Source organism: Dermochelys coriacea, chromosome 9, assembly GCF_009764565.3.
Source record: "Dermochelys coriacea isolate rDerCor1 chromosome 9, rDerCor1.pri.v4, whole genome shotgun sequence".
Classification (NCBI taxonomy): Eukaryota; Metazoa; Chordata; order Testudines; family Dermochelyidae; genus Dermochelys; species Dermochelys coriacea.
In genome coordinates this window covers 29,781,825-29,808,200 of record NC_050076.1, presented here as the reverse complement: position 1 = coordinate 29,808,200, position 26,376 = coordinate 29,781,825, and the positions used below count along the sequence as shown (strand labels likewise).

General features: G+C 37.4%; 1 long non-coding RNA gene across 1 annotated transcript in view; it reads left to right on the top strand.

Annotated features, from left to right (window-relative positions):
* Positions 1-25,750, top strand: part of LOC122455883 — a 45,874-nt gene extending 20,124 nt beyond the window's left edge. The window contains exons 2-4 of the long non-coding RNA XR_006274388.1: positions 8,353-8,446; positions 13,572-13,720; positions 25,662-25,750. This is a non-coding gene — a long non-coding RNA (uncharacterized LOC122455883). The remainder of the gene's footprint in view (positions 1-8,352; positions 8,447-13,571; positions 13,721-25,661) is intronic.
* The last annotated feature ends 626 nt before the right edge of the window (positions 25,751-26,376 follow it).

The following is a 26,376-nucleotide window of genomic DNA, read 5'->3' as shown; positions in this document are numbered from 1 at the left end:
AGTGTATTATGACAATATCATAAATACAGAAATGTTTGAAAATTCTAGTAGGAATAATTGATAAGTCATCTGAAAATTTGTACCAGAAGTTAATTCTTCCTTATTCTCCTTTTGATATTTCCCTATTTACAAAGTTTACAAAGTTTCAATCATCCAAAAATGGCAAGTTCTGCAATGGTTTATTCTTACGTACTTTGACCAGTCCATTGAGGTCCCAGGACTCAGCAAATGCTATTGTTATTAATAGGAATTGATGGCTGCTGAGCATTTTTGAAAACCTCACAACTTCATTTAAGTGCCAAAATGGGAGCTGAGCTCTCTCAATAATCTGGCCTCTGTTGTGGGTGTTAGATCCTAAATTTAAAGGTAAATGTGGTCAAATAGTGGGAAAAGTTTTCTGAATAAATTATTCTGAATTGTTGGAAGCAAACAAAATAGTTTATTTGGATATTATTCAACTATCTACAGAGTTTGTTGAATAGTGGAAACAGGTATATATGGATAAATTATTCAACAATTGATGTAAAAATAATCAGACTATTTGTGAGTGCTTTTTGATCAGTTCTATTAGTTGTACAGTTTACACAGTACACCATCAAAAATTACAAGGATATTAATTTCAAAACGTATTTGTAAACAATTAAATTTTTAAAACAATAGCTGTGTTAATTTTTAATATGGTTGTCAGCCAACTGCAACTTGTTGTGTTGTCTGATCAGAATATATTGTTGATAGGCTGTAGCACACCTGGTTTTGGTTGACATACTGTATGACACATCAGAACAGTGTACATGCCAAACCAAATTATATGCTCCATTGCCAGGAGATTAGATAAAATTAGTTAGTCAATAACTACAGATGAAAAAAGACATTTCTTAGAAAAAAATCTGCCTTCACTTGCCTGTGAATTTGGAAAAATATGTTCTGTTTCTTAATTCTGGGCTAAAATTTGTAATCATTAGTCAAAATTTCAATTAATATCAATGGAATTTTTGAATGAATAAGGAGAGTTCCCAGCCTGACTCCCACTGAAGTCAATGCACATTTTAACATTAACTTCAACAGGACCAGGATAAGGAGTATAGGATTTGGTCCAACAGTAATACTAATATCTACTAGTAGTCATGGAAAGATTCAAGTCACTGTTTTGTGAGTGAATTCCTGAACAAAAAGGATCATTCAGTCCACATGACTTATCAGTTCAATATTCCTCTAATGCAACATGTGACAGGATCTACTCCAATGTAGCATATGGACTGGTCTGGCCAAACTGAGGAGTGTATTTTGACTCACCTAGGTGCATTTCTGCCTACCATTGCCAGTGGATGTACTGTTATTATGATAAATACCATTTCTCAGATCACTTAGCTTCTAGTCTGAGGCTTGATTATAGCAGTTCAAGGAAGTATGCACATTTATTCCAGCTACTAAATTGGGGAACTCTACTAATTAGTATAGGCCAGTTTACTGTCAAGTATAGGATCATCTTCTGAATTTAACCCCCTACATAGTCAGAGTGACTTGTAATTTGGACAAACTTCACAGAGCTCTTATTGGATTAGGACCAGATTCTGCAAATTATTATTATTATTATTATTGCCTGCATTTGTGATTTTATTGTAAATGTCATGGTATTTGGTGTATTCTTAAATCCCCAGCTCCTGGAATTGTGTGATTATGTGAGAGTCACAGCTTTCTTTAAGAAAAATAAAAAGTAAATTTCTACCTCTCATGGTTTTAAGAAAAAGCTTGGAAATGTGACTCATAAAGCCTCAACATAAAAAGAACCCAAAATGTATGTTTTTAAAAAATCTGATGAAGTCTGATTCCTGATTTTTCAGTTTGGGGTTGCAATACAGTGGCATTTACATGAGTAGTCCCATTAATGTTGATTAGACTACTCATGTAAGTGCTACTTAATATAAGAACTTCAGAATCTGGCATTCAGAGAGCTCTTATTTAGCTCATCTGGTTGAGTTGTGCTGCTGGACTAGTTCAGTACTTTGCTGTGGTAATGCGTAGGACTGACAATTTAGTCCCCAAGGGACCAATCTTGCAAGATACCAAGTACCTACTGAAAAATGCTTTGTTAGGGGCAAGTATCAGGGGATAGCCATGTTAGTCTGTATCCATAAAAACAACAAAGAGTCCAGTGCCACCTTAAAGACTAACAGATTTATTTGGGCATAAGCTTTCATGGTTAAAAAACCACTTCTTCAGATGCATGGAGTGAAAATTACAGATGCAGGCATTATATACTGACACATGAAGAGAAGGGAGTTACCTCATAAGTGGAGAACCAGTGTTGATAGGGCCAATTCGATCAGGGTGGATGTAGTCCACTCCCAATAATAGATGAGGAGGTGTCAATTCCAGGAGAGGCAAGGCAGTTTTTGTAATGGGCCAGCCACTCCCAGTCCCTATTCAAGCCCAAATTAATGGTGTTAAATTTGCAAATGAATTTTAGTTCTGCTGTTTCTCTTTGAAGTCTGTTTCTGAAGTTTTTTTTGTTCAAGTATAGCTATTAGAGTACCGTTATGTATATAGTATAAGTACCGTTATAGAATGTCCAGGAAGATTGAAGTGTTCTCCTACTGCCTTTTGTATGTTACCATTTTGTATGTTACCATTTGTTAGGGGCACTAAGCACTTTTTCAGATTAGGCCCCAAATGGGGATCTATTTAACTGGTTATGCCCAATTTGCTATCTAGCGATCAGACATCATATCTGAAGACATCTCTAACATATAGAACTGAGAATAAGTGTGATAATTGGCTTGAATTTCATATAGGACCAAATTCTGCTTGGCCTTTATGTGTAGTTCATTGTAGAACGTGGGCACAAATGGAACTTTAACTTCCAGTGCTTTCAACATAAGGGCCAAGCAGAATTGCACCTTCTGTGTTACAGTAACTCATATATTGTTTACAGGGCCATCAGAATGTCACATGTCTAATTCCTTATATGGAAGTAGTCATGTGGTAACATATACATAAGGAGATACAGTATATGTGTGCATATATATAAACCTCCAAATATTAAAATACAAGACATGAATTTCATGTTTGTCATCTTAAACATTTTCCTTAATAAATCTAAGCCTTTTCCAGGTATACTTGTACTTTTTCTCTCCCTGACTGAGCCCATATTTTCTAAAAATAATCTATCCCTTGTAAGATACAATACCTCCTCCGATGCTGCTGAAATGGATAAGAATATTGTGCATTCTGCAATAGAAGGATTTGTCCCATTTTTTTGTCTTAAAGTGCTATTTTTAGCTGTTATTAATGCTACTTTAATCCAAATGCTATTTGCGGAGGAAGCATGCAGGTATTCTTTAGTAATTTAATACATAGAGATCTGGGGAATGCTGTAAAACCAGACCTATAAACTCTTTGATAGGGCTGAATATTTTCTGTCCAAATTCATGTCCCTTTCAATGGGGATAGTTATGATTGTGACTCTGAATAGGTGAGTTTGACGATTTTATCCCTTATCCATAGCATGTTTGGAAGTTCCCAAATGTTTGTGAGACAACCCCACATTGAAGAAATGAAAAGGAAGATAGGGCCTGATCCAAAGCATATCAAAGCCTTTTCAAAGTGTCTTTTCACTAACCACTGAGTTTTGGGCCAAACCGATGATCATTACTGATGATTAGAAGTAAGAGACACAGAATAAATAGAATCAGGGTGGTGGCCTGTTCATGATTAAAAGAAAGACTTGGCACTTTAAATCATACTAATTGGAATGCCATATACTACCATGGGAGGAGCAAGGGTCCCAGGGACTGCAATTGTAGGGGGGTCACAATGTGGAAGAAGTCTCCTTGCTCTGTCCTCCTGGCTGTAAGGGACAGGCACAATCTGATCCTAAAGGGTAAGCAGTTTAGTTCATAGCATACCTTATGTGACAAGCCAGAGCATGAAGCATCAGCCACAGAGCTCAATTCTGGCAGCCTTTCTCAAGCTGAGTAGTACCTCACTAGGTGGGACTACTTGCCTGAACCCTGTCCCCACACACACACAGCCTTTTGGGCAACATGTTCCCTGTGGGTAGCACCTTGGAAGCAACCCTGCAGTCCCTCAACTGCAGGGGCTGCATGTCTGGTTGAACTTACACAAACAGTTTAAAGTGGGGGGAGATGGAGGTGCACTCCTTATTCTCTCTGACCTGTGAGCACCAAAATCTAGCTGTAATGGCTAACTATGTGCATGTAATAATTTCTGCAATCCTATCAGAATATCTTCTGGAAACATTGTCTCTCCTGAGAAGTTTACCCAACTTGCCTTGGAGTATTTTATGTTAACACTCTGAAATGAGAGGTCTTATACTGCTTATATGGCTCAGAAACATTTATTACCTGGTTAAAAGACTTCCTTAAAAAAATCAAAGCTTTTAAAATCTGGCAAGGCAGGTACACCCTACAATTGTGGGTCACTCTTAATGGAAATGGCAGTGTTGTAAAGTTAGAAAAGTCTCTAGATATGGATGGGACTATCTAAATATCCAGAGGTCCTGAGATAATATATATTCTGACTAATGTATTACAGATGCATTTCCAGTACTGGGCCAGTGTGAAGGGAAGATCAGATTTAAAATGTTTAGGGCAGGAAGAGACCAGAACTTTCATTTGATAGATGCATTTTAGGTGGCTAAGAAATGGGAAAGTTATCTCTGCATTTTGATAATCAGTCTCTGCCTTTTAGGACAGCAGATCGGTTTCTTATGCATTCTCTTTAATGTGAAAAAGATTCAGATTTTCATTCTCTGCCCTACATACTCGGGTCTGAGAGAGAACATTCTATTTTTATAGCTTTGAAGCCAAATGGTTGTGCAGAAGCTGATTTCTTCCCAAATCATTCTCAGAATTTTTTCCCCAAAGGGAGTCCCATCTATTTCCCCTAACATCTACCTTAAAAGAAAGGGACAACACAACTCAGAAGACTCTGAATTTCACCTGTTAAAGGGCAGTGTGAACATTATTCAGTCCTGGTGGTAACGGCTGGTATTACTGAAACTCTTGCCCAATTAGAGAAAAGTGGTCCTTGAAAATGATTCAGTGAATTGCAGAATAACTGAAAAAAATAAACATATTTTTAACTAGAAAAAAGCCTCTGTGTTCTTTTTCCTCCACGTGTGGCTGCATTGTTTTAAGTTTGAATGTAGCCTGTGACAGCTGAATAAGGCTTTATTTATAACAACAGTTTGGTTCAAGAATTCATGGAAAGCACATTTGTATCTACTTTGTTACAAATGCTGACCACATTCTGATTTAGACAAAGTGGTAAAGGAATTAAATGCACAAACATCTGCCTGGAACAAATGGCCGCAAACACTAGACACGTGTTTTGCTCCCATTGGAGCTCATCAGCACAAATCCTGTTTCTTGGGTAGGTTTAGACACTCAGTGTCAGGGTAGCTCAGTATTTTATTGTAAATAGTGAAATAAGAAGGCATTTCTCCCACAGATGATTTGTTGCAAAGACTTTGGGGGAACTCATCTGGGAAGCTTGTCTTGGGATCACTTTTAATATTTCATTGCAGACTTTAGAAGGAAGTTGTTTCATTTATGTAAACACAGTGCAGGATAATAACATTGTTTTATAGTGCTGTGTAAAACAAGTAAGTCATACAGATTTATACTTTGAGGGCTCTGTTAGTAGTTAATCTGCTGCTGACCACCTGTGGAGGAGGACTGGAAGAGTTGTCTTTTGATCTCTTTTGTGAAATGACCTTTCAGGTTGAAAAAAATATATAAGAAAATAGATGTGGATGAACCTTAAAAGGTTTGGTACAAATATTCTGTTTGGAATTGTTTGGTCCTTTAGAAAAGGTTGCTATAGAACATTAAATGTATGAAAAAGAGTAACATCTGTGTTTTAGGTCAAGAAGGATCATCACACATTAATGTAACTGAGCTAACTTCTTACAGGTCAAAGAGACACATTGTTGATCTGTTAGAGTAATTTGTAAAAATTCTGTATTCTCAACAAAGCCTGAAGAAACAAAATGTTAATGGAGATAGAATGTAATTTTAACTTCATTCTTCTATATTTATTACATTTCCTAGAGCCTACTGCCTAGTTGCAGCATTCCTATGTATTATATACAGTAGATAGTGCTTCTTATAACATCTGCATCTGGTCTTTTGTAATCAGTTTCTGGCCTTTTCCTTATGTAGTATATGGTAGAAGGACATAGTTAACTTAATTTAAATCTATTCGAACAGAAAGGGCCACATTTAAACCCATTTAATAAAAGTCCAAATTTTCAATTCCATCTTAATTGCACCAGCAAATTTTGAAGATTTATCTATGTGACACCAAAACAGAAAATTTAATTTAGTTATTTTGCACAGGCATAAATGATCACATAAGGCTTGTGGTAGCAGAGAGTAGGCTCTCTACCTCTGAATGGATCAGATGCATATTATGGATATGTTCTGGCTTCATTTTTTTATGATGCTGAATTTCTTTGACTTATTGTAACAATACAGTGCCTCTTCTTGAAGTTTCACGTCTGAATATCAACAAGCATACTTCTTGTATTACTTTAATCAACTGAACATTCAGAAGGTATCTAGAATCCCCTGAAGGACTTTGTGCTGACAATAATATCTGCTTCAGCTCTATATGTGGACTTGAAAAGGTGCACATTAAGCAGCATTATTCTCTTTCTCTTTTTTTAACTCTGCTCTTGTGAGAGATCATACTGAATAAAGGACTTTGCCCAGACCAATGGTAATTTTTTCTAAAGCACCTAAGTCCAGTTTCCAATGTTGATGTAGGCACTTAGGCTCCTAAGCCACTTAGATGCTTTTGAAAATGGGACTTAGCTACTTTTGAAAAATGTACCCCAAATCTCCTTTATGGAATGCTGGATCCAAATTTTCCTGAGCATGCTCAAAAATTGAGCAAACCATGTACACTACATTATGTTCACTGACGTTCCTTCAGGATTATAAAGTAATGTATTTTGGGTGGATAGTTACACACAACTTGAAGATAAATTGTGTCCTTTTTAGTTGAGTATTTTCTGTGTGCTAGATGGCTCAAAATCCTTTGGCAGTCTTAAAATACCTTCAAAGATTCGAAACAAGCGAGTAGTTTGTGCACATTGCTTGCTACCGAAACTCTAAATTTAAATCATGACTATTTGCATTTCCAGACATTTGAGTCTCAGTGGTATTACTGGCAATAACACCATTACTAGGGCTTATCTTAAGAAGTATTGCTAGTGAAAGGCAGTATTCTTAGGAGTGCTAACCCCTCCCCCACCCCTCAAAAACCCTTTTCTATCTCCCAATATTGACCATAATCAAAGGTATTTGGGGGATATCTTTTGGCAGCAAGGGGATTTCAGTTCTAGATCATTTTGGTTTTTTTTCATACCATAAGAGAGAAATTTATTTATAAGACTGAAGGTGAATTGGATTCTAAGCATTTTTACTGGAGCAGAGAAGGTAACAAATAATTTAATACGAACAAAGTTCTTAAGATTTTCTGGAATTTAAATCTTTCCCAAGTTCTCCCAAGACTTCTGTTTACTGTATAGTTCCATACATGCTAACCAGTGGAAATTAGAGATGTGTCAGATGCTATATAACTCATACCTGGTTGTGTGCAATGGATGATCTGAAATTGTAGGTGCTAAAGAGGAAGGGTGAGGTCCCAGAGGACTGCAGAAGTGCAAATATAGTATTTATTTTAAAAGGGGGAACAAAAAGGACCTGGGGAATTATAGACCGGTCAGCCTAACTTCAATACCTGAAAAAATACTGGAACAAATTATTAAACACTCAGTTTTTAAGCACTTGGAAGAAAATAGAGTTATAAGGAATAATCAGCATGAATTTGTCAAAAACAAATCATGCCAAGCCAATCTAATTTCCTTTTTTGACAGGGATATTGGCCTGGAGGATGGAAGGAAGGAGTAGATGTGATATATGTTGATTTTAGTAAGGCTTTTGACACAGTCCCACATGACATTCTCATAAGCAAAGTAGGGAAATGCGGTCTAGATGAAATTACTTTATAGTGGGTGTACAACTGGTGGAAATGACCATATTCAAAGAGTAGTTATCAATGGTTAGCAGTGAAACTGGGAGGGCATATCTAGTGGGGTTCCATGGGGCTAGTCCTGAGTCCAGTAAGACAAAGGAGGTAATTGTTCCACTGTACTCAGCCCTGGTGAGGTCTCAGCTGGAGTACTGGGTCCAATTCTGGGTGCTCTGCTTTAGGTAAGATATGGACAAATAGGAGAGAGTCCAGAGGAGAGCAACAAATGTGATAAAAGGTTTAGAAATGTTAAGAGGAAATGTTAAAAAAATAAGCATGTTTCGTTTTGAGAAAAGAAGACCGAGGGAGGACCTCATAACAGTTTTCAGATATGTTAAGAGCTGTTATAGAGAGGATGGTGATCAATTGTCCCTGCCCACTGAAAGTAAGACAAGAAGTAATGGGATTAATCCGCAGCAAGGGCAATTTAGGCTAGATATTAGGAAAAACTTTGTAAGGATAGTTACAGAGTAGCAGCCATGTTAGTCTGTATTTGCAAAAAGAAAAGGAGTACTTGTGGCACCTTAGAGACTAACAAATTTATTTGAGCATAAGCTTGCGTGAGCTACAGGAGGTTGTGGAATCCCCATCATTAGAGGTTTATAAGAACAGGCTGGACATCCACTTGTCAGGGATAGTCTGTATTTACTTGGTCCCCCCTCAGGGAGCTGGACTTGATGACTTCCTGAAGTCTCTTCCAGCCCTGCATTTCTATGGTTCTATTTTACCAATATCTGGTTGTGCTCAGTATGTATCTGAAATTGCACACTATTTGCAATTAAAGCTAGGCAATAATTACCCACAAAATATCAAACAGCAAACATATCCATTGAATTTTTCTGCAAGCACTTGCATGTTCATATAACAAGCTAGCTGCCTCCAGCCCTCTTGGATACCCTTATGCAATGCTTTTCAACAGGCCACATTTTTTTTTCCAATTTTTCAGCCATAAGGTATCAAATTGATAGAGTCTTCTTGTAGTCTGTTACATATATTTCAATGTAACAACTCAACACTGATTTCACAAACAAATAACTGAGGTATGTATAAAAACCAAGGGTTAGAAATAAAGCATAATATAGAAATGTCCCCAGTAGCTCTAAGTACACAAAACTGTGTCTACAAAATACAAAATACCCTTCTGTTTTCTGAGTAACTTTGTTGTGATGATGCCATGTATGTGAGTACTGCCCTAGAAAAATTTCCAGGACATATGTTACAGAGTCATCCATTTACTTTCTTCTTTATGTAATGTAACTCTAGGAAGAATTCATTTGCAGCACTAGAACTTCTGGGGATTGTAAGGTTCAGAGATCTAGTCTTTCTACTGAAAGTACTAGAAATGTTATGTATACAGACACTCACCCTCTGGAAGTCAGTTTATTAACCTAGAAATAGTCTAACTGTAATCTCATTCTATTGTAGTCTAATGCTTTGGTGGTCTCTATCATTTTGACACTTAACAGTGAACACAGAGGTTCTAGCTATGTGTGATTACTGACTAAAAATTAAAAGCATTTATTCTGTACGCATTAAAGTCCTGCATCTCTATGGTGTTATGATCTCAAATTTGTAGGAACAGCATTAAATTATAGTGATGTTTATATTTACAAGTGCGTGTAACAAAATACCACCCTTGCCATGAATACCTTTCTTCTGCACTTCCCTCCACTTGTATACCCAGGTAGGGCCAAATATAATCTGTTTCTAAATTCCTACAGATTGCATATAAGTGCATGAAGTGAGCAGGACACAGACATCCTTCTCCACTATGAGCTCCCCACACCAAGGTTGGTCACAACTGTAGTACCTGCTCTTATCTGAGTTAAAATATAGTGCAGGCTAGCAGTGCTACCCCTGAGAACACGGGAAGAGATGGGGTTATGGCTCTGCCTCCTTTATATCAAGCAGCAGAGCTGGCTAGGACCTCAACCCTGCAAGGTGCTGAGCACCCACAACTTCTGCTGACTTCAGTGTGTGCCATGTGCTCAGCAGCACCTTGTAGGAACAAGCCCTAGCTGCAGAGCGAGCACTCTGCATGCCCTTTAAGAGTGGAGAGACTGTCCATGTTTCTCTGCATTGTAATGAGCTTTGATTATACAGGAATACATTCCTTGCCTGGTTTGAAAGCTTCTTCCCATAATCAAATATTTTACTAAGTTAAATTGCACAAGGTTGCATTGTTGATTGTCCTCACATGTTGTGAAGGCCTGCGCTGATGTGTCATACCTATGATAAATCACAGACTCTCTGGCATGTCCAATGTGACCCAGGCCTGATATCTTATGTAAATGATACTGATATCTTTGGAACTTGGGACTTTTTCAGAAAATAATAGTTTCAATTACTATTTTTTTGAAAATGGCATCGTTTGTAAACTGGCTTCTCTTAAGGCCTAATCTTTGATTCTTAAGCTTTTCAGAGTAGGGACTGTGCTTTTGTTCAGTGTTGTATAGCACCTAACACAATGGGATACTGGTCCATGACGGTGGGGCCTTAGGTACTACCACAGTATAAATAATAATAATAAATAATCTCCTCATAATGTTAATTCATTATTATTATTATTATTACATGCATTTTTGTGACTGCCTTATTTTACAACTGAAACAAAGCAAAGGGTAATTTATAGCTACGGAGGTACAGACATCAGCCAGGTACTTTTCTCCCTAGCATATATTTGATGATTCTGCTCCAATTAAAGTCGATGGAAGTTTTGTCATAGACTTAAATGGAAATAGAATCAGGCCCTTAGGACCTTTTTCACCCCTGCACTATTCCAATGTTACTGGGAGCAGTGGAGTTCCACTGGTGTAAAATTGAAGTGAAGCAGTGATGAAACAGACCCTTAGTCTGTATCCTATTCACATCTGTGCAGATTCTGTAGGAGATCTTATTTTATCTCTCTCAATGAACTGAATGTTTGGAATCTGTATTTATGTGCTAAGAGGAGAAAATATGCCCACAGTTCATTCGCATAATGAACAGGATGGGAAAATAATTCTGTGGGGACTAACATTGTTTGGTTTGTCATGAGACATACTTGACATTTACTGCTTTGTCCCCTTTGTGCTATTGCAATACACTGTTAAAAGATTGTGCCATAAATCTGAAAGAATGTTTTGCAAAGTTCATATCTGCATTTGCTACCTTTAATATTAATAGGAGGATATCTTTAAAGTGAGTAAATTGAGAAAGTGGCTGAAACTGTAGTTTATAAAAGAAGATTAGTGGGTTTAATATGCACTGGAGAGTAAAAGAAAAATCTTATTACTGTATGGAGAAATTACCTCATAAAGAAGCTAATACAACAGGCTAGGGAGTAATTTTTAACAAGGTTTTTATGATGCACAAGTGTAGGGAAGTTAATGAACTTATCTTTCTAGTTATTTTCAGATTGTAACAATGCTTTTCTTTTCAGTTCTTGTGCTTTAAAAAGTAAAACACATTTAATCACTTACAATAAAACTAACTCATTACTTTGACAAGGAAAACCCTATACTGTTCAGTTAGATGTTTGTGGCAGTAATGCTAGAAACTAGATCAGGCGATTATATTAAATATGGAACAGAGCAAAAAGTAAACTGATTGCCTTATGTATTGTTGAAATTAAAAGATGCCACCTTGTCAGTGAATGTTCATTTTTGGGAGGATCTACTCTGGTTTTGATGATAGGACTTGGGGAAAAAAAGACTAAAGTAGGGAGTGAGGCCAAGACTTGGTTTTAACAATTTCACTCGTTGCATAATAGCCATGTGGTCTTTGACATTCATAAAACAGACATCTGAAGAATGTCACATCCAATAGCAAAGAAACCATGGGGGGAGTTGGTAAATACAGAATGTCCATCTGTCAGCACCCCAGCATGGCATGCGTAGGTATTGTGTAGGAGGAGTATGTCCACATTTTTCTGCCCAAATGCAAAGACAGACTGCTGAGTAAAACAGTTCAATCTTGATATTGATTTAAGAGATGTGCTCTCCTTTTATACTATAATGACTGCACTTGAAATTAATTCAGCAAAACTCCAAAGGAAAGATCTCAGGTTGGAAGGCACCCACTTCAGGTTTTTAAGTACAGATGTACTAAAACAGAACTTATGCATGTTTGGAGATACCACCAAAAGCTGACACTATAATAGGATAAATTCACCTGATTGTGAATAATTTTGATCCTTAGTATTATTCCAGTCTATGCCAATATAGTTTAGATAAACTCCCAAAGTACATCATAGAAACATGGGAAAAGAAGACAAATGGAGGGTGGTGACAAGAAAATAAAAGTTGGTTGTTTCCTGACTGAGCAATGGAGAAGGATGAGGTTTTTGAGTTGATCTGCTTTTGTTAATGAGAACATTCTTCTATTTATATGTATCTGCATGGAGTGGAAGTAGGATGTTCCCCACTGTTTTAATATTCTGAGTAAGTTACACACGGCTCAAAGCATTCAAGTATCACTACACCCTTGATCAATCATAGTTGCCACTGTTTACTGCAGAAACTATGTGGGCATCGTTGTTTGATCCAATTAATCTAGGGACTCCTATAGTTAAGAGAAGGCCATGGCCCCCAAATCAGTGCTGTAATTACTGTAGTATATCATGGGTGGGAGAGGTATCAGTTTTTCCAAACAGTCCACAGCTCTATACAACTGGAAAGCACCAGATTCCCAACTAATATTGCATGGGGACACACACTGTTGGTGAAATAGTGATTTTAGGAGTTAAATGCAGAGGTGATTGCAGGGAGCTGGTGGAACTTATACTTTCTTCCAGCACCCTCAACATGTCACTTATGTTATCTTACATTCAGAGGGTGAAATCCTGACCCCTTTGTAATCAGGAGCAAAACTCTCATTGACTTCATGGAGCCAGGATTTCACCCAGAGGGCCTGACTCTCCACTCTCTTACACTGATGTGACCCATTTTTAAGTGAGAATCAAGCCCAGAGTGTGACTCCATTAAGAGATGAGGAGAGGTAATATCTTTTATTGGACCAACTTCTGTTGATGAAAGAGACAAGCTTTTGAGTTTAGATGGAGCTTGTCTCTTTCAAAAACAGACGGTGGTGCAATAAAATATATTATTTCACCTACCTTGTCCCTCTAAGATCCTGGGACCAGTCAACTACAAACAACTCAGTTAAGACTCAGTAAAACTCCTTTAACACTCAGTTACATTTCTTTAGAAATAAACTATCATGAAACTGATACATGGGCTCCTGTCTTTATGGGAGAATGACTAGAGAGGGAAACAGAAGTCTGTTCTAAGTATCAGTGCATCAACTTCATCTATAAAAAATTGACTATGCTCCTCCTTTTCTGATTTTGCGGAAGTCAGGAGAAAATGTCTCTCTCTTAAATAAGGATCTGACAGTACAGCTAACATAAAGCCATTACTTTTATCTGTTCCTACCATCCATTTGTCCATCAGGAAAGCAGATAATATGATATAAGACTGATCCTGGCTGGATTATGAGTTGTCTCTCATTATCTCTGGTTTATTTTTCAGTTGGATGAGTTGTTCTGACACTGCTTTTACAGCACAGACTTTCTTGGTGGCAATCAGAAGGAAAATCAGAGTCAGACAGAGGTGCTCTTTTATGGGCTGGTAGGTTACATGGAGAACAATAGCCAGTGATGCAACAAGGAAATTGCAAGGTAATGACATATTCAATTTTTAATACTTTCTAAGCATGTGATGAGCTTGGGTGAAGGAGTCACAAGACTTTGTCAAGTGGTTGAAGTAGGTGCAGCCTTTACAAATCACCATTAACATGATCATAACCTGCCCTTCATGTGCAAAGAAATGTCACAATCAAAGTTCAAATGAATAAACCCAGAATCTCTTTTGTTATATGACCATTATGGTTTTCAACAAAGAAGGTGACTCTGAAATAGGCTTTGAGGTGATCCAAGCACTAACCAGACATTGCAGATGATTTCAAACACTCTCAGTGTACGTGCATGAGGGGGAAGTATACCATTTGCACCATAGCTATTATCTGAAGTGTATGTAAATGCTAGTGCTTCTGCTTTGTAATGTGGGGTAGCAATGATAGACTGATAAGCTCTGAAAGAAATAAGAAACCCCTTTTTTTTAGGCTCAGTATTAACCCAACAGGAGAAAGATATGTAATTGTTTGTCATCTGATCTATATATCAGTGGTAACATATATGCTTTCCCTCTTCTTGTCTTTTTTAGAGCAGGTCTTTCTTTGTAATCAAACCATAGCAAATGCTAGAAAAGGATGCTTGGAATGAAGCATCATGGGATCAGTATGCTGAAAAAACCTTTAGAAGCCAATTTACTGTATGTTAGGGTATGGCTGTAAATAAAGGTCAGCCATTTCTGCTATTCTTTGGTTTATAGACAACGTGTTAGGGTGATTTCTGGAATATATAGCCTTCTTCTGGAAAATCTCATCTAAGAAAACTGGAGTTTTCCTATCCTGGTTAAGCTTTTGAATGATCATGTGTAACACGTTGATGGAATAGTCATTTTTGTAACAGTGCTCATGCTCAGTGCGTCTAACATGGAACTGTGGTAAAATAATGAGTGATGCAAATCCAGAGGAATTCTTCTCTTCCTACCCTTTTCTCTAATAGTGCAGCGATGCTGCCATTCAGCAGCAGGTGTATCACTATCTATCTATCTATCTATCTATCTATCTATCTATCTATCTATCTATCTATCTCTCCTTTCTGAAGAAAGTAAGGCTCCATAGTCATAGTGTCCAGAGTTCCCACATTTCCACTCAACTTATGTGCACTGTATGGGGAACACAAATTATGTGTCAAGAATCATCATGATGGGTAAAATGGCCCTAAACAACTTATGGGTGCCTCTTTTGGAGAGAGCTGACTGATTCTGAGAGTACAAAATAAGAAGTTTTTATTCATATCAATGAGGAAATATTAGCCTTGGCATTAGCACTGATCAAGATGAGTGACTTTTCTGCTGTGGCCTCATATCAGAGATTTTGACCCATTTTCTAGCCTTTTCTGTAGGGTGTAATTCTTGCTTTGCTGGATTGTGGAGTATTACAGAACTATCAGTATGGGGTCACCTACTTCTAGTACAGCTCTGCCTATAGGCCTCAGCATAATGGTGGCACTACATACCTCCATCTCACTTCACTGTCACTACATGTATGTCAATGCCACATGTTTTATTTTCAATACTGATGCTGGATTTCTAGTAGAAATCAGCATGAACTAAAACTCCAGATTCAAGCACCCTCAAACTTTGGTTTAGAAATTGGTTCAGAATCTGAAACTTGCAGCTGTCCTCTCTCTCTGATGGGCTGAATGAACTACAAATATCCCCAAATTTCATAGAAGTTTGCATTCAGATCTGACCTGTATAGCTTGGCCTTATCTCTAATTTCTGGGAAACTACAGAAATGTCTTGGAATAGAATGCATCAGAAAATGAAATACACCTCTGTGATGTTGTCAGGAAGAGATTTGGGATGGTGTCTTTATTTATCTATTAACCTTGTACGTTTCTTAACTGATACTTTCATCCCAGACTTTGTTTCATGTCTTGGTGATTTAGGATCAGTCCTTCAGTCACAAATTTTTACAAGAGAACAAGCCCACCCTTCTTCCTCTGCCTCCCTTATATCTGTGTTTTCTATTCCTTCTTGTTAAGTGGAAGCTGACTGGGGCTAGAGATTGGAATTTTTGTCCTTCTGAGAATATGGAACAAAATAAATTTACAGTGTTTTATTCCCCCTAGAGTAAGAAAAATCAGACTTTGTGGATGCCGATGACTCGGATACTGATGATTTATTAAAACACACACATTTACAAATATATGCCCTTGAGAGGTCAGCTGCAAGTTTCAGACAGCAAGTTTGGTCCTTAGCTTTGGTTGCTAATATAAAAAAGGTGCATTAACTTTGCTATAGATATGTACAAAACAAGTTCTGTAGGTATTTAATGAATATGTCTGATACAAATATATTTTATGTTATTGTTTATAAGTTCTTAAACCACCCTCATCACTGAAATATCTGAGCTGCTTCCATTGGTGTATTAAAAGAAGTGACAAACATCTGTCACGTGTGGTTAGAAATGCACTGTCAGATGATGAATATTGTGTTTGTTTGCAAACTGAAACCTTTCAGAAAAGCTACAGTTGTATTTCTCTATATATCTGATGGAGAAATCAATAAAATATCAATATTGTTAATTGGTATTGTTGGAAAGAAATAATGTAGTGAGACAGTGGACCAAATTTTGATCTCTGAAAGTACGGAAAGCTTATGCTCAAATAAATCTGTTAGTCTTTAAGGTGCCACCGGACTCTTTGTTGTTTTAGTAGTACTGAAGTAAATCAAGAGTAATTGCACTCAAGTAATTGCAAACAAGCTACACAAGATTTACATAGATAGTTTCTCTGTACTCTCCAAAACATACAAACACAGAATAACAATGGTGTTTTGGGGAAATTTTATGATTTTTACTGCACTATCTGTTGCTGAAGTCTTAAGCAAATGGGTTGACAAACGGTGATTTCTCTGTCTGTCTCTCTTTTTTTTTTAATCCTGTGTATGTTATTGAAGAAATAACTGCTTTGTTTGGTCTTGAAGACTAATTAATTAGTCAAGCCACAAGTTAGAAAGAAATTTTTAACAACCCATCTCCAAGAACAACCACTGATCTGCCTTTCCAGAAATGAAGAGCTGCAGAGTAAACTCAGGTGGAAATATTACTTGAAGTATCATGAAAACACTTTCTCTCAAGTTTCAGTCAACCTCATGGCTTGGGCTTGGACAGAAATATTACAAAACAGCATTTCATGGAGTATGTCTGCTTCCAGACCCAACTGAAACTAAACATATACACAAAAATAACCCAAACCAAAATAAATATAACATTAAAACAAATTCACTATATTTTGTGAACCAGAAAAGGTTCATTCTCTTCATTTTTTATCTGAACTTTTGTCCATTCACAGTTGGAAGTAGACATTGTGTTCCATGAACTGTGGAACAGATGGGGAAGAATCATGTGAATATTGAACAACATTTCTCACAAGTATGTGATCACATTTTTTAAACGAATTTATTTCAACAATGCTCACTCCCCATCTGCATTTACATTATGTGAATAATCAAGTTATTGAGTTTTATTGGCACAAATGTTTTCAGAAAACAAATTTCAAAGAGGTGTGTAAAAGTATTCATGAAAAAAATGTGGTTTTAATCTGCAAGCACAAGTTGTTTTGGCATTATTATTGCCAGAACATAACATGACCCCTTCCATTTCACCTCTTCATGTATAGCCATTACTGCTTGCAGTACCAAGTTGAACAAATCTGGCAATAGCATGTATCCTTGTCTCATCCCGGGAGCATCCAGAACCACCCCATCAACTTCTTGTCTACTCTCACCACATTCACCGACTTGCTATGGATGTTTTGTATCAGCTTGATCACTTTATTGGGGATGTCACATATTCTCAAAATTTCCCGTAACTCTTTCTGTCCGATGCTATCAAAAGCCTGCTTGAAGCCTATAAAGTTATTGTAGCAGGTTTGGTTGTGTTGAATATATTTCTCTGATATCTGTCTTATCACAAATACCTGATTTATTGTACTTTGTCCTGTCTAAATCCAGCCTGTTCCTCTGCAAGTGCCACTTCCACAGACCTCTTCATTCTCCTCCATCTTCATGAATGCTTTTCCTGACATACTCAATAAGCTGATTCCACTCTCTCTCATCTCCTCTTTCATAGATTGTTTTTTTTATTCAGTACTTGCTTTTGTTTGTAAATCTTATTGAATAGCTTGTACATCGTCTTTACCAAGTGTCCCTTGCCTGCATGCAGCAGCTCTGCAGTTATGTTGTCTCTTCCCAGTGTCTTTCCCTTTTTCAAACTTTCTATTGAGATCTTTATTTTTTCTTTCAAGAGTTCTGGCATCTGCTCTCCTTGATTTGTACTCGGAAGCTTTTTCAGGACCATTTCATCTCCTGTGTTCTGCACATTGTACAGCTCTTCATAATATTCGTCCCAATGCTTATTCTTTGCTTGTTTACACTCCATTCTTTTATCTTGCAATACAATCCCATGTCACATTACTCTTCACATATTCTTCAGCTTTTTTACATTCTTCATTTATCCAGTTGTTTCTGTCTCTTTTCTTTATGTTTTATCTCTTTGATTAACCTATTGTACTCAACTCTTAGACAAGGACAGTGAATACATTAGATTTACATACAATATTGACCTCATAGCATTGACCAAGGAGGTTTTGCAGAAAATAACTGACAAGGTAGACTGGGAAAGGAGAAAATTCAGACTGAAGATTATCACAGAGAAGACAAAAATATGGCAATTTGAAGAGAAAAGGAAGAGATAAAGATCAAAGTTGCATATAAAGAACCAGAACAAGCAGAAAAATGTGTTTCCCTTGGAGGACTACTATCAAAGAATGGGAATAGGGAAGATAAATAAAAAAGAAGAATTGGACTAGCCACTGTTACATATAGAAAATGTTGCAAGATCTGAAATGCTAAAGATATTTCAATAAAAACAAAAATCAATGTATATGGGACAACTGTCAGACCAGTACTGCTGTATGGGTCAGAATACTGGAATATGAGAAAAAGCCAGTGAATGAAAGATATTGACTGCAGAAATTAACTGGCTGATGGGAATACTAAGAGTTTCAAGAATGCAGAAAATAAAAAAAATGAAGTGATAAGAAAAAAGCACAAGAAATAATGATGTTACAGAAGATTTAAGAAAGACAACTGTGGTGATTTGGATACATGTCAAGAATGGAGCCATCAAGGATACCATTCACAGCAATACATACTGGATTGCAATGAAGTAGAAATAGAGGAAGACTGAGGATTGTTTGGATAGACTTGGTGAAGAACGATATAGAACAATAAAGTTTAAATATGAATGAAGCTGTGAAGCTGGTACAAGATAGAGAGTGGTAGAAAGGCTTCATCTGTCCCTATAGTCTCTGCTGAGCTGATCGCAGGAATTCAAGACTGCCAGAACATAATGAGGGATTTTAGTGTTATTGGGGTAGATGTGTGTGTGGGTTCAATTCAATCAGAGATCAGAGCCAATTACTAGGCAACTTATCTGACCAATCACCACTAATCAACACAGTTTTAATTTGAAATTTCATGATCAATCTACAAAGAAGAAAAAATTTGAAAAGGTATTGAGTTAATTTTTTTTCTACCCCATCGAGAAGCATAGTCAAAATCACTACTGCCTCTCAAGTGTTGTGACAAGATCCTTCCAGAGAACAGTTGAAGACATCAGTGATATTAGCTAGTTAGCAAGCTATCTCTCTAACTGATCAGCAGTACTGATATGTATTGATCACTATCTTAATTCTTCTTTCTGGAGAGCTAGTCAGTATATTACATTTACAAGGAAATGCCAGCGCCAACAACAAATCATGGGAAAGTTTTGTGACACCTATCATTCTGTATCACTCACTCACTCACTCTCTTTTTTTCATATGCACACACACACACACCCTGAGGCACAAAACCAGAAAATCAGACTATTTACAAGTCCAGAAATCTACCTATTCCATGAACATGATAGCAGCATTGATGGGATGCACAATCACAGATGCAGCCACCCACTACTTAGGGCCTTCTGACTAATCTAGTTCTCTAATTTACTTCTGTCATGTGCCTGTCACTGTAGTATCTCATCACTGCGTATTGTCATGACCCTGTAACTCAAACAATCAGGTTTGGAAAATCTCTTTGAAACTGAGAAGATCTAGAAAGGTTGGCTACTGGGTAAGTGTCTGCAGATGTATATTACCAGTTCCAAATGTTTCTTAGAACTAACACAATGGAACACATACATATGTAGTTAATCCTATCATAATCAATGGAACAACAGCTTTCCTTTGAGACCCTGCATAGTGACTCCAGGAGCATGAACCCAAACTCTTACAAGGCCTGATGACAGTATCCTCAAGTTCATCTGATCAATTAAAGGGAGGACCTTTAGCATCCTGACAATGCATTTCAGGTTCCTAGATAAATCAGGTGTTACATTATTATATTATCTCATTAAAATCAATGAAATATTCCTTATGTGGTGAATATTGTATAGCAGTGCCATGCAAATTGGAATATATAAACTTGAGGAAGCCGAGATGAACCTGTAAAAACCAGGATTATCTGGAAGGCAATTGTAGATGAAAGCAGCTTGTGTGAACACAGTGCCTATGATGAGGATGCTAGAAACTAAATACAGCGAGGGACTTCTAAGGTTAGTGCTGTATTTTATACAAGAATGGACACAATCCAGGGAATGAATGTGTATACTATGTAAAAGCAGTGGCTTAAAAATCATAGGATTTCTAAGGACTGGTAATGTAGAAAATATTTAATGAGAAACTTGAGAAAAAAGAGTGCATTGCAGAGAGACATAAAATAAAAACCTTATATTCATACCTCTGCAGTAACACCTCACAGAAAATAGAGAGCAATTAGTGCATAAGTGACCCCTCAATGGACATGTGCACAAAGTAAAATAACTCCCCAAAATGGAAACATACACTCTTAATAACATAATGTAATGAAAGTAGTGTGCTGGGTGTGAGAAAGCATTAAGTAGCCCTGAGTCCCCACATCATGGTTGTGTGGAGCAGATAGAGTGGTTCTGCATAGCCAGTGATACTGTATAGCTGGTGGTCCTGTATAGCTAGTGGATTCTGGCAGGGGTTGGGATGGGAAGATGATATGACTGCTTTTGGAAAATCTAATTCCTGATCTTCCGTAAATTCCCCAGATAGAAACAGTTCTGATGCAGGGAACAGCTGACTGCTCTGACCCCTGCAAGTAAGACCATGGCCAGGTCTCATATCACTTCAGGGATACCATCTGCTGTCACTTAACAACACAGGATATATCACTGAAAGAAAAGTCACACTCATATACCATCTTACAGTTCCTAAAGCAAAACAGAGGTATAAAGGCATTGTGAATACATAGGGTACAATACACAATTAAAGGAATGCTGCAAATGTTGTAGGTAAATGTATCTAGTATGTTTCCCACTGAACAACAACACTAGTGAACAGTTAAACAGCTGCAATAGCAGGGACATAATTCTGGGGTTTATGGCTTCCCTCTGAACAGGTAAATACAGGAGAGCAAAAAGCAATGAGCTAGCAAAGGGATCATGGAATGGGGAGTGTGACTTTAGGGCATGCTCCTTTTCACCCATCTGTGTAGAAGCCCCTCTGCAGGGATTAGCCTGAGTGAAGAGAGAGGCCAAGCCTGGGGTGGGAGTGGGCAGAACAACAGTCATTCCTTCTCAACCCTGCAGGATTCTCAGTACTCAGTAATGCTCTGAGAGCAGTACTTCAGAGTTACACATTAATAGGCAGTGTTGCATCACCAGCTGAATAAAGGACAGTGCACACTTACTCAGAAGTTGGCTGAAGTATGTAAGTATACATCTATGAATTATGAGTGTTCATATGTGAAAACTGATATTTTCTTCAGTATTTTTGATCCAGGATGAAGTGTTGCTATTTGTGCCTCTGATGAATAAAACTCCTTTTACAAAGCAAATGATCAAATTTCCAGAATGAGGCAAAATCATTAAATTTTCATGAATTTGCTTTAACCTGATTTCCATGTTTATAAAGCAAAATGGCAGTTTCTGATTTATGGACAACATTTGGAATGACAAAGAAAAGTCTCAGAGTAGCAGCCATATTAGTCTGTATCCGCAAAAAGAAAAGGAGGCACCTTAGAGACTAACAAATTTATTTGAGCATAAGCTTTCATGAGCTACAACTCACTTCACTTTAAGAAGTCTGGTTTATATAAATGTGATAATTTTTAGTAAATGTAGTTCACATAATAGGGTATTAAATAGGCCAAAGTGACCAAGGGTGAAAACCAAACAGAGTAGTATCTGTAACTGGAATTGCCAGAAACACCACAATAGCCACATATGTATTCTACAATGGATAGTGAGTCAGAAGGAATATTGTGGATAAAAATTAAAGGACGTAGAAACTCCAAAGAAGGAGCTAAAAGGACACAGAACATAGAGGAACACTCAGACTCTCCCCGCACCTGTTTTTGCTTGCCATTAACAGGGGCATGAAGAGGTGTACTAAGCCCAGGCAGCAAGCTGGGAGCCTGACATTAATGTGGAGGGTTTGGTTAGAAGTGATCTCCTTTGAGTGGCAACATTTTTTCAGGTCATTATTGTCGATAGAGGTTTTCCAGTCGTATCCTTTGGCTGTAATCCCCCTGTCATGGGGGTTTATGATCTTTACCCTGGCCAATTGTCTTGGGGGTGGCCTCTGAACACTTTCAGTATCTCTTCTAGTCTAGGAACGCTCAAGATCGTGAGACTTGCTTGTGACACAGAAATGAAATGCCTTTGGCAGCAGGAAAGTGAAGCCTCTGGCAATGATAAGAGTCTTTGAAATGGTGTCCTGGATGGATTGTACAGGAACAGGGAAACACAAAAAAGAATGTCTTAGTATTGGCTTGGTGGGGAATGGAACAGGAAGTCAGGGTTCTTCCATTGATCCACCCTGTTAGCAGCTCTTAGACTCTCCATAAAGCTTGTTGAGTAAAATCTCCTTATTGACTGGGTTGGTTGGCCATTCCTGCAAGATATAAAGGAGATGGGAGCATCCTTCTAGGCAGGGGTAACTAGGACATGGGATAGATATCTCTACAGGGAAACACTAGGAACAGTAAAGGAATTTTGTATTGTGCTATTGTTGTTTCAACTACCAATAAAGCAAAACCTCAGGAACAAGGTAAGTTTGGACTACATGCTGGCTGATGTATATGCTGTTCAGAGCAGGGTGGGATCTCCACCTGCTCACAGCCCTGCTCTGTTATAAAGCTACTAATCAATTCATAAAACTGACCTTTCTGGTTTTTTCCATCTCTAATTTCCTGCATTCCTCACACTCTATTCTCTCTTTGTTTAGAAACTCATCTTGTTCTCTTTTGAACATACTGATTCATAAACATATGTTCTAAGTTACCTCTCTTGTCTTTGGTAACATATTCCACATGCTTATATGCCATTTTATGAAATAGATTTCTTTAACCTTTCTATTTGCCTCTATTTCCTAATGTTCAGAACATAGTCTCTTTCTTTCATGTTTTTTCTTCATAACAAAATGTACAGCTAAATAATGATGATTTAATTGAAGCCAGAACCATGGAAGACCTAATCCTTCCTCAACATATAGGGTCAAATTCTGTCCTCAGTGACAATCATGCAACATTAATGAAATAAAATAAAGCCCTCTATTTTTATAGGTTTAAAATTTTGACAAGACACTTTACTCTTGGCTGAAATTTGACTTACAAAGTATCAGCCTGGGTGAAATTGATATTTTGAAAATCATCCAGATAATTTATTTATGAGTTGACAAATTTTAAAATAATATGTATCTAGTCACTTATTAATATGTAATGTGTGTGTATGTCTGTGTTTCTGTGAGTCCTAAGGATAACTATTTGAGCTGAATATTTCAGTCCTGGCTCATAATCTTTTTGGCAATTGAATTCCTTTCTACTTTTTTCATTAAAATGTTATTCAGTTTTCATAACAATAAATGCATACATAAGTGTTACACACAGAAAACTGTATGTAAAGGAGAAAGATTTGATTAAAAGAGACACCAAAAAGAGAAATAAATTATGCTAGTTGCTGTTCATCTTAAATCCCAACACAGCTGAGTATATGCAAAGGGCAAAGAGATGGGAAGATATCCCAGATGCTAAAGAGTCACAAAAATCAGTGGGGGTGTGCGTATGTAGCTAAAGGTGGATTTTGGCCACACATCTATGTATAATAACCTTAAATTTAGATTTTAAAGGTTAAAAACTGAAATTAGAAAAAAAGGGCAATCCATGATTGCAATACCCAAGTCATCTAGCTACCCACAAATATCACACACAAACATGGTAATAAAAACAAGTTTTTGACTCATAAAGAAAACTGTTTTATTTCCAAACATTTACTATGTAAATTGTATGTCATCCCAGATTTAACTGTTCTGCCAGAATTATGAATCTATGAAAACAGAAGTCTCACAATGAAACTGTCTAATAGACTCTCAGACAGGAACCTGTACAATATGCTAACTTCATATTCCAATAACTTCATATTTCAGTAACATCAGCACTAGGATTCTTTCCTGGTAGCCTGGACCTGGTTTCCCAGAGCAAGATAATCATTATTGTTATGCATAAGTAGAAAAAATACACACTGTAGTAGATGGAGGCGGGGCAACTTAAGTAAATATATGCTAAAGGTATACACATGTTCAAACCTATGCTCCCATTTATTCAAATCCTATATGAAAACTAGTCTGAAATCCAATTAAATGAATATCTGATGAGAGAATGAAGCCATTAAATGAATAAAGTCCTACTTCTCAAATGCCAGGATGTAATGATTGCCTTACCAGTTAAACAAAATTGTGTCAAAAGGATAAACTGGTAGTGAACCAAGTGATGGCAAGACTGCACATGTTGTGGAACCCTCTCAAAGGAATAAACACAATGAAAGAAACACACTGACTGTATACTAAGGTTGTGCATTTCAGAGAGATTCACTGTATTAGCTTCCTCATTCATGTGGATAACAGGCTTACTTGTGTCTTTAGAAATAATGCTATCACACTGCAACAATTCTAAGTATAGTGATAAATAGAAAGTATAGAAATGCTAATATCTGAGAGCTGGTGGAATTTTAGAGGATCAGGATTGAGTCAAATTTTCGATGCGATTGCTTGACATGGAAAAAATCTCATTGAATGAAAACATTCACAAAATCTATGCACTGCATATTTATATTCATATAATTTGACTTCTAGTTTTACTAAATTAATATCAAGGTTTTATTCCCACTTCCCAAAGCTTAGATGCTTTGGAGCTTGTAAAATTAGAGTTCATGAGCAACACTGTACAGCATATTTACATTTTTTAACTCTTTTTCATAACTTAAATTTAAAATGTCAGGGCCAGCCAGCACCTTAGCGAGTGTGAATTGTAACTAAAGAGATTAATATCAACTGAGGATCTAGCCTACAAGATAAAATGTATCAAAGAGGCTCATAAGACAATCAAGTTTTATTAAAATACAATTATGAACAATTTTCTAAAATAAATACAAAGAGTGGGTTTCATGTAAAATTTCTAACTTCCCAGCTGCTACCCGCAGAGGATAAGTGTGAATACTAGTGTCTTCTTTCAACAGCAATGGCCTTGTGAAATTTAGAATGTAGCCAATTTGTTTACCATTCACTTGCCTAGTCGAGGAAGCCTCAACTGGCCTGTAATGGCCATACAGTTTGGGGCATACAGCCATCCTATGATATCACATGACTAGCAGGATGCTTTAGTGGGCTTTTTCCCACCCATTCAAATAACAGAAAAAAGGTAGTTGAATACTCATGCCAGAAAGGTATCTTCATGAGTTTTCCCATTGACCCAGCTCAAATGCATTAACAATATCAACTAGTGAATATCAAAAAATGTCTCTGGGTGATGGCAGGGATCATACCTGCCTTTCCAATCACATATGACTATTTGTTGTTACAGAAGAATGAGTATCTGGTATGCAGACTTCCAGTGAATTGAAAGTTCCATCTTGAGTTGAGGTTTCAACAAGTGTTCTTCCTGGATCTGGGCATGGATTTTTTGTTATTTACTGAAAGGAAACAGTGTCTATAGGTTTTAAGTGCCACTCTTAACATCAGTAATATTGTTTAACTTGAGTTTGGTTCTTTGTAAAAGGATCTGTGGCTGACTTAAACCAATGAATGAAAAGACAGGTGAACATTTTAAAAAGCTCATTATATACGGCTGGGTTGAAATTGCAAACCTGGGAATAGTATCTGTTTCTTCAAATCACAAAGCCACTAGGGAATTTCTCCTAACTAGCTATCTCTGATGAAGAAAGGCCCAAGACTGAAAGGACCAAGGTAACTCAGATCACTACTGAAAAGTGTTGGCAGGGCAGTGTGGGAAATCTTGCAGAGCACCAGTTGTCACACTATGTTTGGCTTCAGCTAGTATTCTTGCTATAAGTCAGTGGTGGGCAACCTGCAGCCCATCAGGGTAATCTGCTAGCAGGCCATGAGACAGTGTTTACATTGACCCTCCACAGACACTGCCGCCCGCAGCTCCCAGTGGCCACAGTTCACCATTCCCAGCCACTGGGAGCTGTGGGTGGCTGTGCTGACGGATGGTCAACGTACACACTGTCGCACGGCCCGCTAGCGGATTACCCTGATGGGCCGCAGGTTGCCCACCA